Raw genomic sequence first — 15,210 nt, 5'->3', positions numbered from 1 at the left:
TACCGCAGAGCATGCCAACATTATATTACCAGTCTCAGCGTTTGAGAGAGAGGGGGGTAAGTTGGAGGTCCCGCCAGTGCTTTGCAAGTATCGAGCCAGGTCAACATTTCCCAGCTTCCACACCTAAGAAGACGAGAAACGGGAGGAGGAAGCAGAGGAGGATGCTCAGGGGTGAAGGGGGCAGGTGTCGCTTTTGGGCACCTGCTCTGATTCGTGGAAGAGAACTGGAACCGTCCGGCTGAAGCTGAGTGCAGGAGGGGGGTGAGGAAAACAGAGAGAGGGTCAAGGGTAAGATGACTCCTAAACACAGGAACATGGAGGCAGATGGTTGAAAGAGAAGAAAGGCGGACTTCAAACTCAAAAAGCCTTCTGTGTTGGTATGTACAAGGCCTAATTGTGTCGGTATCGTCCTATGATATGAAGGCTAGCCAACAAAACGAGCTCCCTTACAGTTAGTAATAAAACAGTTGGCTCTGTATTCATCTTTCAAGCAAATTTGATTGGTCAATTAGGATCCCTGTTGTGAGCATGGTTTATTCTCAGAGGTGATTAATAGTTTCTAAGAGCCCTATTTTGGGAGCTGCATCCTTTGTGTTGCTGCTATTTTAAACTTGTGGTTTTAATGCATTATACGTGTTTGTGTGTGTTTACGTGGATACACATGCTGAAGACCTTTTTCTAGATTATCACATCAAATCCCAAATGTATTTAATATGTTGGAAATCATGAATTTTGCATCTTTTTAGATGTTCAATCAGTCATCTACATGCATTTGTATGGAGCTGTTGTAAACAAACAGTGTAAGCACAGCTCAGTTTCAGTTGTTTAAAACGGTTGTACAGGGACTTGATCAGGGAGGAGTCGCTTCAGTCACTTTGCCATTTCAGGGTGAGGGAGTCAAACCCGTGCACAGTCTCCACTGAAACCAGAGAGAGCTGACCTTAAAAAAGTATTTAAACATAAGACTTACTCAACACTGGAAGCCAGAGGGGGGGCTCAATTGTTTGCTGTTGTAACACGGCCGGCTTTAGTGTTGCTAAAGGCTCAGATATGTGTTCAGTTCAGGAGTGCAAGACCAACATTTCTCTGATTTTGTCAGCCCTTGAAACTGGGTTGAAGAAGGTAACTGCCATATTTATGCACAGAAGAAGACTCGAGCTGCAAAGACCTACACAGAATTCACAATAAACGGCCTTGTGAAAGACGAGTGTTTAAAAATATGTAGATGGTTAACTCAGAGTTATTTATGGGTGCTGTTTATCTTTGTGAGTGCCAATAACACAAAGCCTATTCATCAATCTATGTAATCATCAACTTTGTTCACAATATCATTATTCTACTGAAGGCATATACTTATTAGTCCTGTGTTTCTACACATACATGTATAGGTGCACATTTGACACCCAAAATGACATTTGAAACTGACGCCACATGTAGTCAGTTCTTGTGTCAAACCCAAACTATGAAGAGAAAAATAAATATTCATACAGCCTGAAACGAAGTGTTGATTTCGATTGTGCCATGAGAGTCAGGCAAAGAGTCATCCTGAGATTACAACTCATCTCTATCTGGACAAAAAAAGTGTTCTAAAAACAAATGATTTAGCTGCAGTCCCACATTTAGTTTTTGATGGATTGCCTGTGTGCTTGTAATGGCCGTCAGAAGCAACCTGAAGGATTACCACAGTCACTTGCTCTTTGACAACCTGACTTAGTGCTGCAATGCAGAGCCACAGCGGCAGAGAGAAAATAGAATGAATAGAGAGGATTTATGGAAGTGTGTGTGTGTGTGTGTTAGAGAGGAGTCTTTGAAGACAGTTTTGAAACGACATTCTCTTCTCAGTCATGCACACAGTTGTTGTCATTCTTAAGAGACCCCCGTCGTGGTCATGGAGGCTGACTGGTCCCGACACTGTTGTCCAGTGTATGTGTGTGTTTTGGTTCTAGGAGAGAGCGCCTCCCTGCTGTGAGCGCAGAGTCAGAGGCAGCAGGTGCAGCTGACGCACACAGGCTTTTTAGCCGGCAGGGCCAGTTGGGGGACAGAAAGGGAGAGAATGAGTGAGAGGCAGAAAGACAGATCAGACCTCTGAGTGTTACCGGACCAATGCATTTATCTGCCCTATTCTAGTCCTCGCACAGTATGTGACAACCAAGGGAACATGACCTGAACTGCCCAGACATGTCCTCAGCTTCAAAGGTGTGCGTGAGTGTGTTTTTTTTTTAATGGTTTTATAAGTACAAAGATTGTTTGGAGCTCACGCAATAACCTGGAAGACTTGAGGAATGTGTGAGGTGCATAGTTTTGTTTGAGCGTTTTTTTCTATCGGTTTACTTTTTTTTTTATGAAGATACAATAACTGTTCAAAAAGAGGAAGAGTGTTGTGCTGCGATCATGGTTAACCGCAACATATCAGGAAGCTTTTACTCATTATACTCCTGCTTTATCTACCTGTTAAATGGACTTATTAGAGTTATTTCTTATACTCATGTTATCTGAACATGGCAGCGCACACAAAACTGACCAGGTTTTTGTCCTTTTTTTATTATTTATCTTTTTACAGTTTGTGGGTTTGTAGGCACTCTAGATACCCATATAAATGTGCATAAGCCATACAAAAATTAGTTTTTTTCATGATTGGTCTTTAATATACTTGCTATATATACCCATGCTTCTTGTAGCATTATGGGTGAGTGTTGAGGAACTGCTGAAGAGTTGTGGACTCTGTGACTCTGCAGTGAATGTGGTCCTCACTCTTAATTGTGTCAAAGAGACGGCGCGGTCTCCGCCTGCTGAGACCAAGTCACATAAAGACATACTGTTCAGCATGTCTTTGAAAGGCACAATTGTGGCAGAGAGAGAACGGCAGAGAAAGTGATGGGCGGATCGCAGCCAAATGACAGTGTTGAGATAGTGTGTGCACTTGTGTGACAACCGCCTGGTGTTACCAAGACCCGAAGTGACTCGACTCATTTCATTATGCCTTATAGAATAGGGAGGGATGAAACCCTCTTCAATGGTCACACATGCAGAGCACACAGCACACACAGTGAAATTTGGCCTCTGCTTTTAACCCATCCTAGTACAAGGAGTCTAGTACTAGGAGCAGTGGGCAGCTATTGTACAGCGCCCGGGGAGCAATGGGAGTGGGGGGGGAAGGGGGGTGTCCGGTGCCTTGCTCAAGGGCACCACGGCAGGGCAGGAGGTGAACTGGGACCTCTCCAAGTAGAAGTCCACACTCCATATTTAGGTCTGGTCGGGGACTTGAACCAGCGACCCTACGGCTCCCAGTCCAAGCCCCTACTGACTGAGCCACTGCATTATAGATTATTGTGTAACCCAGACCTCACACTGATCAGGTCTTTCAGTATGTAGTTGCTCAAATGTGCATATTATATTGACCAAAGTAACCAAGGGAATGCTCCCAATGCCCTTGATCCATCGGCATGCTTTTCAACACAGCTTCTCCTCCTCTCCCTCATTTCTCCCCCTCGTTTGTTATCCTCCTCCGCCGCCATTGGCTGCCTCCTCTCCATCTGTCCGTCCCCCCTGCTCACGGACAGCCAGTCAGCGGTACACATGTTTCTTCCACATTCGTCATTGGCTGGCGTGTGCTGTGAATGTGGATCCTTTCCTTTAAGAGGCAGTCTAGACTCAGCTGGCTGCACGGATTGCTCTCCTCTCGCTCGCTCGCTCGCTCGCTCTTTCTCTTTCCTGCAACACCACTACAACCTGCTGATTTATCTTCTTCCTTTCACTCCTCCCGCCATCAGCCGTTCTCTTCCACTGTCATAATTTAATTTCTCGTCATATCACATGTTCACCCTTCAGTTTTAATCCTGGTCCATTTTTATTTTTCAACCGAATATTTCCTTTCGTCTGTTTCTATCCCCAATACTGTCATTTCTGTCTTTGACATTCATTCATCTCCACCACTTTCTCTCTCTCCGTTGATGTGAGAAGACATGAAGGTGAGTGGAGTTGATTTACAGGCCTACTCGTCCCTTTTTTCTGTTTTTTGTCTTAACCATAGCTCTTAACTTTATAAGCCATCTGGTAGATGACAACTGCAGGACAGTGTCCTTGTAGGCAGAGGAGATAGTGCCGGTAGTGATGCTACTGTGAGTCATCCTCTGACGCTGCATGTATGTTCTCTTGTCCTTTCAGCATGTGCCTACAGATGAAAGGTTAGTTGATGAGTGGAGGATGGGGGGGCTTTGAAATCATTGCGTGGAAAGTGTAGCCGTATGTCAATGCAGCCTGTAGATCGTGACAGTGTTTTGCAGCAGCTGTGCTGCAGTGGCATCTGAGGCAGATTAATGAGCACTGTATGGCAGCGAGTGATCACAGGAAGTTTCTCTTCAGTCAGGGAACATAACATAACAAAAGCTTCCAGAGCCCAGTGCCGTAACAGGTTATTATGCTCTGTGAAGTAGCTGGATAGTACACATTATCTTCAGTTTGTAAAATAAGGTCAATATTCTCCACATGGTTTGAGCAACTTCCCTTAAATGTGTCCTCATCTAGGCATCTTGAAAAATATTCAAGCACAGATCACTTGTGGACCTAATTTAGTCTTGTTTCCCCACATAGTGTTTTCTGTGTCAGTGCCCTCATTATGTTTGTTATGTTTTGCCACCTGGCACCCACAGGAAGAAAATGTGTCATCCAGAAATAATCGTCAAGAGCATGTAGCCTCAGAGAGCATGTCACTCTCAAGTGATTTTATTTAGAGTATCTTTTTTTAATGGGAAAGCAATTTAATTCTGGCTGAGTATGAGATGGTAACATACTGCTTTTAATGTATTATGCTTTTATACCTCAGAGGGAAAATTGCCTATTATAGTTTGCCTCACACACACACCACTGCCATTCCAAGACGCTGGCCTGCCCATTGGGAGCAATTTTGGGTCAGTGTTGACTTGCTAGAGTACACTTAGACATGCGGACAGAAGCAGCAGAGGATTGAACCGGCAACCATTAGTGGATGACCTGGTCTACCTCCTGGGAAACAGCAATCCCCAGATAGTAAAGTTTCATACAATCATACAAACTCGAAGACATTTCCAATATTAGAAAATCTCATCTAATGGCAGTAACAAATGGTGGGAGTACTTGGATTTAAAGTTTTCTAAAAGAGAGTTGCATATATGTGTAAGAAGAAAAACTTCAACTAAATATTCTCAACTTGTCCATAAATTACCAATCTCCCATTTTCTGGAGTCTATGGAGATGATTCCAAAAGTGGTAGCCACGGTTACATCAGTTTAACAACATCACGAAAACATCATAATGAGTCGTCAATTAAAATCCGCCTGAAATTAATTGGGCAATTATAATCCAAAGTAGCTGCACTCAAATATTGCTAGCTATCATAAAATCAAGAGCAATCACCTCGGACAGCTCCCACATCCCTGGTGGTCTCCGGTTCAGCACCCTGGACAGCGGTCCTGACACACTTTAGTGCAGAAGGTTATAAAAGATTCACCTGAGTTCAACATGGAAAGCTGTATGTAACTGTAGGATTATCTATTTATTGTAACAAACATATCACAGCTGAACATTAAACAGTTACTCGCAATAGTGTTGTTGGTACTTGGATTCCTGCTGCCAGATAAAGTCAATTAACCTGAGCCGCTGCCCCTTGAAAAGAAAAAGGTGGGCTTTAAGAAATAAATGCAAGGCTCTCTGACACATTATCAGTATTTAATTCCATGTGGCCTTTTAAACCAACTCTATTTTGTTGTGTAGAAATTGGAAATGAATGAATGATAATTTAAAGTGAAATTCCTTTTATTCTGTTGTAAAACCTGTCATACCAACACACACAATCCCTCCTGTGATACATAACCTACCCGCCCACTCCTCCACAAGCCATTAAAAATGTCTCGTCAGCTTTGACAAGGGTGGTCGATAAAAGAGGCGAACAAACCAAAATGGAAGAGATTGTTTTGAGGAAGCGGAGACGCTGACGGACAGCGCAATCGTCACGGAGGGAAAAACCCCTCTATTGGCTGCACGGAAGCTGGTGCTCGCTGTTTCTCTCGGAAATGTAAATAGAACGCCGGCAGGCGCTGACACTTCTGGGTTGGGAGTATAGTCAGGGAAGACGGCATAAAACCCGGCCTGGACTTAATACTCAGACCTGACTACACGAAGCAGGGTAATCTGTATTTATTTAAAGTGTCGTGTGGGAGGATGGGGAAATTAAATGAAGATGTGTTTTCTGTGGTTGTTGAACTGAACTGAAACTAATACGCTATGTGGATTATTGTTTTGGGATAGCCGTGGACTGTACAAAGAAAACCTGGAACGGAGTTTTGTGGATGATGTTATTTTTGTTGGACTATTTTTCATGAACTATATTGATTACACTTTTTTCACTCACATGGGACTCATTGTTTTTGAACTATTGAATATATTATTTGTCTGCATTTAAAGAGATGTGTTGTGTGTTTTTGTTCAAAGCTATTAATTTACTATATTGAAAATATAGAAATATTTTACTGGTTAAGAGGGACATGTGCTGTATGTTTTTCCTGTCGGTAACATGTACCCTTTGTAGGGTTTGACTTGATCTTAACTCTAAATTGTCAGGCTTGACCTGACTGGCACCCACTAACTATAGTTGAACCGCTACATTAAAAGTGCCACCCAATGTGGGGCTCGAAAAAAACAAAACACACACCAGTTGGACATCTCTAAGAAGGGATAAAGACAATCTTTATTAATGGAAACACACATTAACTGTTAAGCGGATGACCAATGACTTCGGAGTGGGAAAGGATTATCGGGGAGAATTTGGATCTCTGTCAGGAAACGCTGCCCTCTGGGGATGATAGAGCTCATGGCACCCACACTACTAAAGTGGATCAAACAGAGCAGTCATTATTGGACATTGATCTCTGCCCTGAGGCAGGCCTGCCTATCCCAAAGTTAAAGCTCCATGGAGATGGTGCTAACGACGCTTACAAGTTGGACTATCTAAAACTCTCAATTCAATCATTGGAGGCAACGGTGCAAAGTCTAAGGAAGGAGCAACACGTTCAAAAACAAGATTTAAAATAAATGGAGAAATATGTGGTTTACCTGAGGACCCAGTTAACAGACACACTAAAATGGCGTTTAAATCAACATCACTCAGAAGTGTTGAAAGACATCCACAGTGTTATTGCACCCATGGCTAATATGGACAGCATCCTCCAGGATGAAGTCAACAATTGTTCAAAACAAGTATTTAGTATGATAGAGGATGTGGCTTCAATCAAACAACGTTCTGTGTCATTACAAATGTCATCAGTTGTAGATACACCCAGCCAAACTAGTGAGTCTGTGGTGCGGCAAGCTGGGCCTCCATTGCTTACTGCTAGGCTTCAAAGACTCCAGCCTACCATGCAGCCAGACGTCAACCATGACCTTCTCACTTTTCCAGCAGAGGCTGCAGTTCAGGGACGATTTATTGGTAAAAGCCAAGCGGCAAACTCTGGGGCAGAGCCGGGAGGCCAATAAGGAAGTGCCACAAACTGCAGTTCATCTATTGGCTGATAGGCGATGACTGCAGAAAGGATCAATTTCCATAGACCCCCATGTTAGAATGCCCAACTTTACAGCAGAAATAAACATGTTTCTGCTCCTGGATGCAAACACATTTTCGGGATATAGTTAGATACCACCTTCATGATTATGAATTGGTGAGTGAATTGTTTTATAACGCGACCCTTTTATTTATATTAGGTCTTAAAGATCCCATGTCATGCTTTTCCGGTTATTACCCGTCCCCTTGTGTGTTATGAAGGTTTTTATGCATGTAAACGGTCTGCAAAGTCACAAACACAGAAAATACCTGTCTATGCACCCAGAACGCCTCGTTGAAGATTTCTCTTTTTCCATTGTTTTCTTCCTGGATACAGTGACGTGCCCATACCCAAATGGACCCATTGGTCGAGACGTTAGTGGCCGACTCTGCCTACTAAGGGCTTCTCGGCAACTCTGCAGAATCCTATGGGTGACGTCACGGACACTACGTCCATTTATATATACAGTCTATGGTAAAAGCCCCATTTAATATGCAGTTCCCCTCGTTCGGTAGAATCGAGGATTGTGAGGACCCCATATTGTATCTGGAAAAATGCCAAAACTATCTTGCATTGAATCCACTTTCAAATGAGGAACTCATGGCCGTCCTACGAAATGTTCTGTATGGTACAGCACAGGACTGGTGGGATGTTGCTCGCTAGGATACATCGACTTGGGCGGAGTTTGGAAGCAAGTTCAGCACAGCATTTTTGTCTGAGGATTACTCAGATGAGTTGGAGGAACGTGTGCAGACAAGAGTACAAGGGGAGAAAGAAAGCATCAGAGATTTTGCTTATACATATAGATCACTCTGTTGTCGTTGGAAACCAGACATTACAGAGGGAAGGGTCATTCAATTCATCCTTAAAAACATTCATCCTCACCTTGCAAGTCAGCTGCGCAGCAGTGGTGTTACCACTGTGGATGGACTAGTGGGGGCATCAGTTGGAGAAGGATAGAGGAAAACAGATACAGCAAGAACAGCAGAAAAAAACTAGCCCTACTTACACATCTAAAGCTGCCACAATACCAAGTGTGCAAGTCAGCCAACCCCCTCAACCTTTCTGTTGGCGCTGTAAGGGGCATCATCCACCTAAATCATGTCCACATTTCACCAATAACAACAACAACTACCAACCTGCACCACAGCAACCCTACCAACCTGCACCACAGCATAAACATCCTTCCACCCTACAGACAGTATCCCATACTGGACCACAAATGTCTGCAGCTCAAGATGAGGCCATGCCTTTGCAGTCTCTGGTGTGGGAATATGGTCTCTGCTTGCAGGGATGGATTCTCTTGAGTAGGTTACTGGCAGAGGTATTATCCTGTCCGAGTAGAATCCTCTCCCTTGGAGACCAGTTAGCTTCCTGCATGACACGAGTGTGCTTCTTGAAGCCATTGTGGAGAGCTTTAGCTGCACTGCTTCGTTCTTTGTGCGAAGAGCCTTTTTTATGTTTCTTCGAGGATAAAGGTTGTATCACTCTGTGTATCGAGGAGTGCATACACAAGTATTTCACTATGTGGCTCACTTGTCGCTGACACCCACACTGGAATGATTGTGGATGTACGGGGGTCTTTAACATTCTGGAAGACTGTATTGGATGTTGCCTCACGTGGTGTGCTTGCCGCTTTACTTTGTGGCCGTTCCATTATGCTTTCTCTTGCACCATCATGTTTTGTTGACATTCTTTCTTCTCTGGTGCGATTGTCGTGGAGACAAGTTGGATGTCCTTTCTCGCATGTTTCGCACATCTTTCTGTTTTTACATTCCTTTGAGCGATGGCCAGATTTTAAACAGCCAAAGCAAAACTTCTTCTCTTGAACAAACTTGACTCGCTCAGTCTCATTCCTGAATTTGTAACATTTGTATAGACCGTGTCCTGCCTTCTCACAGAAAAGACAGTTTGTGTTGTCTGCCGTTTCATCTGTCTCTGTAATCAATAGGTTTGATACAGGACTTCTGTTCGTTAAAATCTTGCCTTTTTCGCTTTCGCTTGATTTTAGAGCATGGAGAGATGTTATTGGGTTGCAAGCTATTTTGGCTTCACGTGTGAGAAATGTAACAAACTGGCTGAAGGTTGGGAACGTGTGATTTTGTTCTTCCATTTCTGTGACCTTTCTGTTCCAACTTGAGGTCAACCAGTCTGGACGTTTAGCAAGCATCTTTTGGTTTTCGTTGCAGTCGTTAAGTACCTCAAGTCCTTTCATCTGTGACATGGCAGCCTCACAGCTGCGAAGGAAGTCAGAGAGCTCTTGAAGTTCTACGCTGCCTTTGGAACTTATCTTGGGCCATGCATCAAGCTTATCTCTGAAGGCCTTAGCAATGAGGAATGGATTACCGTACCTCTCTTCTAGGATGGTCCACGTGGCATGATAGGCTGACTCTGTGCCTAGCAGGAAGTAGCTCTCTATGGCCTTCTTGGCGGGTCCACCCACATACTTTCTTAGATAGTATATCTTTTCTTCAGCTGGGATGTTTTTCCTGTCAATGAGTGTACGAAAGGAGACCTTCCAGTCATTTAACCTCAGTGGGTCACCACTGAACGTTGTAGGTTCAGGTACAGGTAGACGACTTGCACTGATGGACTCTGCAAGAGCTCTGATAAGAGCTGAAGTACTGTCTTCTTGTTTTTGTTGTGTCGCAGCTTGCGGTGATGAGTGGTTTTGCAGTTGACTGCTTTCATGCTTGATTTCTTCTTTCACAACCAGAGGAACATGTTGATGGAGCAGCTCGCTAATTTCTTCGTCTGAGCATGCACTCCGTTCATATACTTGATGTCTCGCCTTTGCAGCTTTTAGCTTCTTTACTGTCTCTAAATCGCTCTAGTTGTCTGCGCTTGGCTTCTAACTCTCTTTGCCTCTCAGCATTTTCTGCCTCCTGTTTGGCTCTTAACTGAGCAGCCTCAGCTTCAAGTCTATCAAGTTCTTCGATCTGTTGTTCCTGTTCCAGCATTACTTCTAAAGTCGCTTCATTTGCAGCAATTTCAGGCTTCTTGTCTTTTGATAGAAGAGAGGAATGAACTTCTTGATGTGGCTCTCGAGTTGCTACGAGAATGAGTCGAGGACCTGGTGCCATGAGAGCCGTTGCTTCTCTTAACAGAGGCAACAGATTTGCATACAGACTCTGTTTCCTACCAATTTCTTCATCCTCTTGACTTTCATCCTTTCTTGTGTCTATTCGTTCTCTTGCAGTCTCAATGCTTTTCTTTGTTACTGCGTCACAGGTGTCTACTCTGCAACGTGTGTCATGGTTGGGAATGTCAATGAGCCTCAACTCTTCATACACAATATTCACATCATTGGAGGTCTGGCTTACCTTAGTGATGTATTCATGCAGCAGGTCATTAGAGCATTGACCACTCAGCGCTTGTTTGGCTTCCTTTGTGATATCCTTCCACCTTTTGTAGCTCACACTGAAACGGTGTACAAGTCTTGTTACTTGCTCATCGTGCAGTTCTTGGCCCTTTTCCGTTAACTTGCGGACTCTTTGGCTCCTTTGTGGCTCTTGTGTGGAAAGGCTATCCATGTTCAGATCTTCAGTTGCCTGTGGTTGCTCGTTTTCGACTGCACTCACTTCATCACTCTCAGTGTTTGACTCAACATCTGACATTTTACTTTGTTTAATTACGTTTGTTTTTAACTCTAATATTTATTTATTTTAAAGCTAAGTAGTTAGCCAATTTATATGTTAGCTTTGATTTATCTAAGCTTATACACAGCTTTTGAGCCTTATTTAAATGAAAATCACAAGTGATAATGAAATAGGCAAACAACAATCTTGGTACATTTTTTAACACTTATTACTTGAAAGATATTGTCCTTTAAATGTACTTTGTTACTTAGTCTGCAAATACTTACTGCAGATACCTTAATACACAAAACAATAATAACAACCTTTAACTTCCATTAGAAAGGTAAGTAAATAACATTAACACAGATTATATGAACAATGCAAATGTCCCATTTTCTTTGTATGGCACTTTAAAGTCTCTTTGTGGGACCTATTCCAACCCGTGAGAACTGGGTTGTAAGACAGAAAAATATAAAAGGTAAACAATAAATAAATATGTAATATATATGCATATGTCATCACCACTAAATAAAACAATAGACGGCACACATATCCCACACAGCATGTAGCACAAGCTAACAATAGCATGTAGCACAGGCTAGCGCATAGCATACATACATACACACACACAACCTGCAGCTCAACCGCACACAATTACAAAAACAACCAGCACGAACACTTACCTCGTGGGCTGCTAGTCACCTAGAGGGGCTGATAACTTTAGCTGCATTTTTCCCTGAGCTTTCTTAGTTTTTCTTTAGCATCCTGCGTTGCTCTGCAGTTGCAACTACCAAGTGCGTCGATTAAACAAACCGGTGTAACACAAAACAACGCAGATTAGTTCCGCCTCTATTGTTGTTACACATAAAAAGGTAGGAACCAAAAATACAATGTGGAACAAATGAACAACAGAAAGTGAAGACGGTTACAAGGGTAATCTGTATTTATTTAAAGTGTCGTGTGGGAGGATGGGGAAATTAAATGAAGATGTGTTTTCTGTGGTTGGTGAACTGAATTGAAACTAATACGCGATGTGGATTATTGTTTTGGGATAGCCGTGGACTGTACAAAGAAAACCTGGAACGGAGTTTTGTGGATTATGTTATTTTTGTTGGACTATTTTTCATGAACTATATTGATTACACTTTTTTCACTCACATGGGACTCATTGTTTTTTAACTATTGAATATATTATTTGTCTGCATTTAAAGAGATGTGTTGTGTGTTTTTGTTCAAAGGTATTAATTTACTATATTGAAAATATAGAAATATTTTACTGGTTAAGAGGGACATGTGATGTATGTTTTTCCTGTCGGTAACATGTACCCTTTGTAGGGTTTGACTTGATCTTAACTCTAAATTGTCAGGCTTGATCTGACTGGCACCCAGCAACTATAGTCGAACCGCTACAACTGTATGTAATATGTGCATGTCTACATTTAAACACTTTATCCTTAACAACTATTCAAAACACAACTTGTCCCTCTGAGTGAGTTCCTGCACCTCATCTCAAACATCTCCTAAATGATTCTACTTAGCCAAAAAGTCATTCCTTCCCTCCGGTATCAATGGCTGTGAGTTTTTCATTAAATCCAGCATTTTACTGTTTCATCTCCAGTTTATGCTCTGCATCCTAATGATCAGCAATACAGCAACATACTCCTGTAATGCATTCTTACCCACTTGAAAACATAACCTTCAGAAAGGTTGCATAACATTATATGCAACACATTTTATTAAGGTATTGAAGTCTTTAGTGGTTTCGCTTTCAAAATGCTTCGAAGCTTCAAGGTCCCAATTAATCATTCATTAAAGCAGCGTGAATGCTCACAAGTCACACAGCTTGATCGTGTAGCCTGAGGTGGTGAGGACCCCTACTAAAGATCATAAAGCCAATCTTTTGGCAAGAAATCTGTTTTATAAAAGCTCTGTTTGGCTTGTAAGACATGCATGAATCCTGGCACATACTGTGTTCTCTGGATATTTGCTGTATGTACAATCAATATGTAGAAAGTCTGGCACGATTTTCTATGCAAGGACATAGAGGTCATATATATATATATATAATATGTGAGATATGTCCAGGCTGTGTTATCCACAGTAGCTGTAGGCCTTTGGATGTGTTGAACTGAATTAATTGTGTTGCTAACACTCCAGATGTTGTGAGCAGCAGAAAGATTTTTAAGTGTAGTGTACTTTAGACTAAATATTTGTCAACAGTTAATTGTTTTTAGTCCTTTGTAGTGTTTCTACCACACATTAGATTATAACAAATATAACACTCCTTATGCCTGTACAGTAAATATGAAGCTATTATCTTTGGAAAGAGCCAGGGTAGTTTGTGTTTCCAGCCTTCAAGCTAAGCTAGGCTAACCAGCTGCTAGCTATAGTTTTCCTTTAATGCATGTGTGTGCATTGAATGTGCAGACATGAGAGTGGCAGTAATCTACTCTAACTCTTAGCAAGAGAGAAAATAAGCCTTTTTCCAAGAATGTAAACACAGGACTACTCCTGCTCTATAATAGTTAAGATGGCTTAAACACAAATAAAATGTACCAACAGGCATTGAGTTAACTTTAGCCTATTATTCTTGAGGCACTGTAAGCTTTAGTAGAACCATATCAAAAACCCTTTTAATATCCCCGACAAAGAAAAATCGATGAAACTAGACATTTCACAGATTATAGGGTGAAGGTCGACATGTACTTCATTACGGCTTTGTTTGGGCCCTCAGGCTGTCACTTTAGTCCCTTAACATGCTGACTATTTCCTGTAGCACTGACGAGGCTATGTTTTTATTCCACTTAAACGAGGACAGAGGGACTGTTTTTATCTCCTGTGTAGCACAGCAGTCAATTAGAGGACTCCACAGGTGACCCCTAGACGACTTGGCCCTGGAGAAAAATAGTTTTTATGTGCGCAACTGGGGGAGGGGGCATGTGAGCTGGTGGTTACAGCAGGACGAGGTCTTCAGACTGGACTGAGGGTCAGCTGCAGCTGTCATGTTGAGTTTCCCTGTTTAGAAAATTGTAGACCTGATTTAAAAACGCCTGGTACGTGTGAATACGCCCACACTAGAGTCACTAGTGATCATCTTTCCTCCTTCTCTCACTTCAACAATGGACTCTCTGCTTTGTCTGGTGTGGCGTCAGACTGTTCCCTCTGTGGAGCTGTGTTTTGTGGAGCGCCGTGTTTGACTGTGGTCCTCTGGTGGCGGAGGTGTTCCCCGAATTAAACATTTACTCAGTGTCTTGTTTAAGTCCTTCATGGTCTGCTACTGTGACTACATTGACTGTGAAATATGTGTTTATACAGCACTTCTCAAAAGAGATTTTACAAACAATAAAACCAGATTATGAAACGAGACGTATACACAAATGATTTAGGGTTTCTCATAATAACGTGCCTGCTGTTGCAGATTTAATGAAACAGCATTTTAATGTTTCTGATAAACCAGTCTACATGAGAACCAACTGTACATCACATGAAGCACTTAAGGAATGATTTGACAAAGATCAGAGACCTACTTAGGATTTTATTGTTATGTTCGATCATGAATGAATAACTTGGGTAACCTTTTAGTAGACTTGAGCAGTATAAAGGTATTACAGTATACCAGGACATTTAAAATTCCCAAGGTGATGTTATTCAATACTTTTTAAAAATGCAAACACTCCTCTTAAACGTATACAGTCACGGTTCTTACCAGCATATTTCAAGCCCAGCAGGACAAAGTTAGCTCCCTGCCGGGCTTAAGCATCAGGGATTTCAAAACAAGTACAGATAAATACTATAATATACCGTATACCCAGGTGAAATGTCAGGAAGGTGTGAGAAAATAGACCTTACAAGCCTTCTTTTTTGGTAGCAATACTCATGATGGACACAATTGTATGACTTGAGGTTATGGACTTTTGGCCCAGAAGTCTCAGACCTCTCTCTAAAGACTCTTTAAGTCCAGGAGCTGTGATCCTTTCACTCTGCGCTCTGGAAGCGGGTGAGAAGAGAATTTTCCCTCAGGGATCAGTGAAGTACCACATATTTCTATCTCAATTCTTTCT

At 42.2% G+C, this 15,210-nt stretch overlaps 1 protein-coding gene across 2 annotated transcripts in view; it reads left to right on the top strand.

Annotated features, from left to right (window-relative positions):
* slc20a2 (solute carrier family 20 member 2) overlaps window positions 1-15,210 on the top strand; it is a 56,389-nt gene that overhangs the window by 17,636 nt on the left and 23,543 nt on the right. The gene's annotated exons all lie outside the window — the stretch shown is intronic.

This window comes from Trematomus bernacchii, unplaced genomic scaffold (genome assembly GCF_902827165.1).
Source record: "Trematomus bernacchii unplaced genomic scaffold, fTreBer1.1, whole genome shotgun sequence".
Lineage (NCBI taxonomy): Eukaryota > Metazoa > Chordata > Actinopteri > Perciformes > Nototheniidae > Trematomus > Trematomus bernacchii.
The sequence above is the reverse complement of the archived record's forward strand: the minus strand, read 5'-3'. Positions and strand labels throughout refer to the sequence as shown.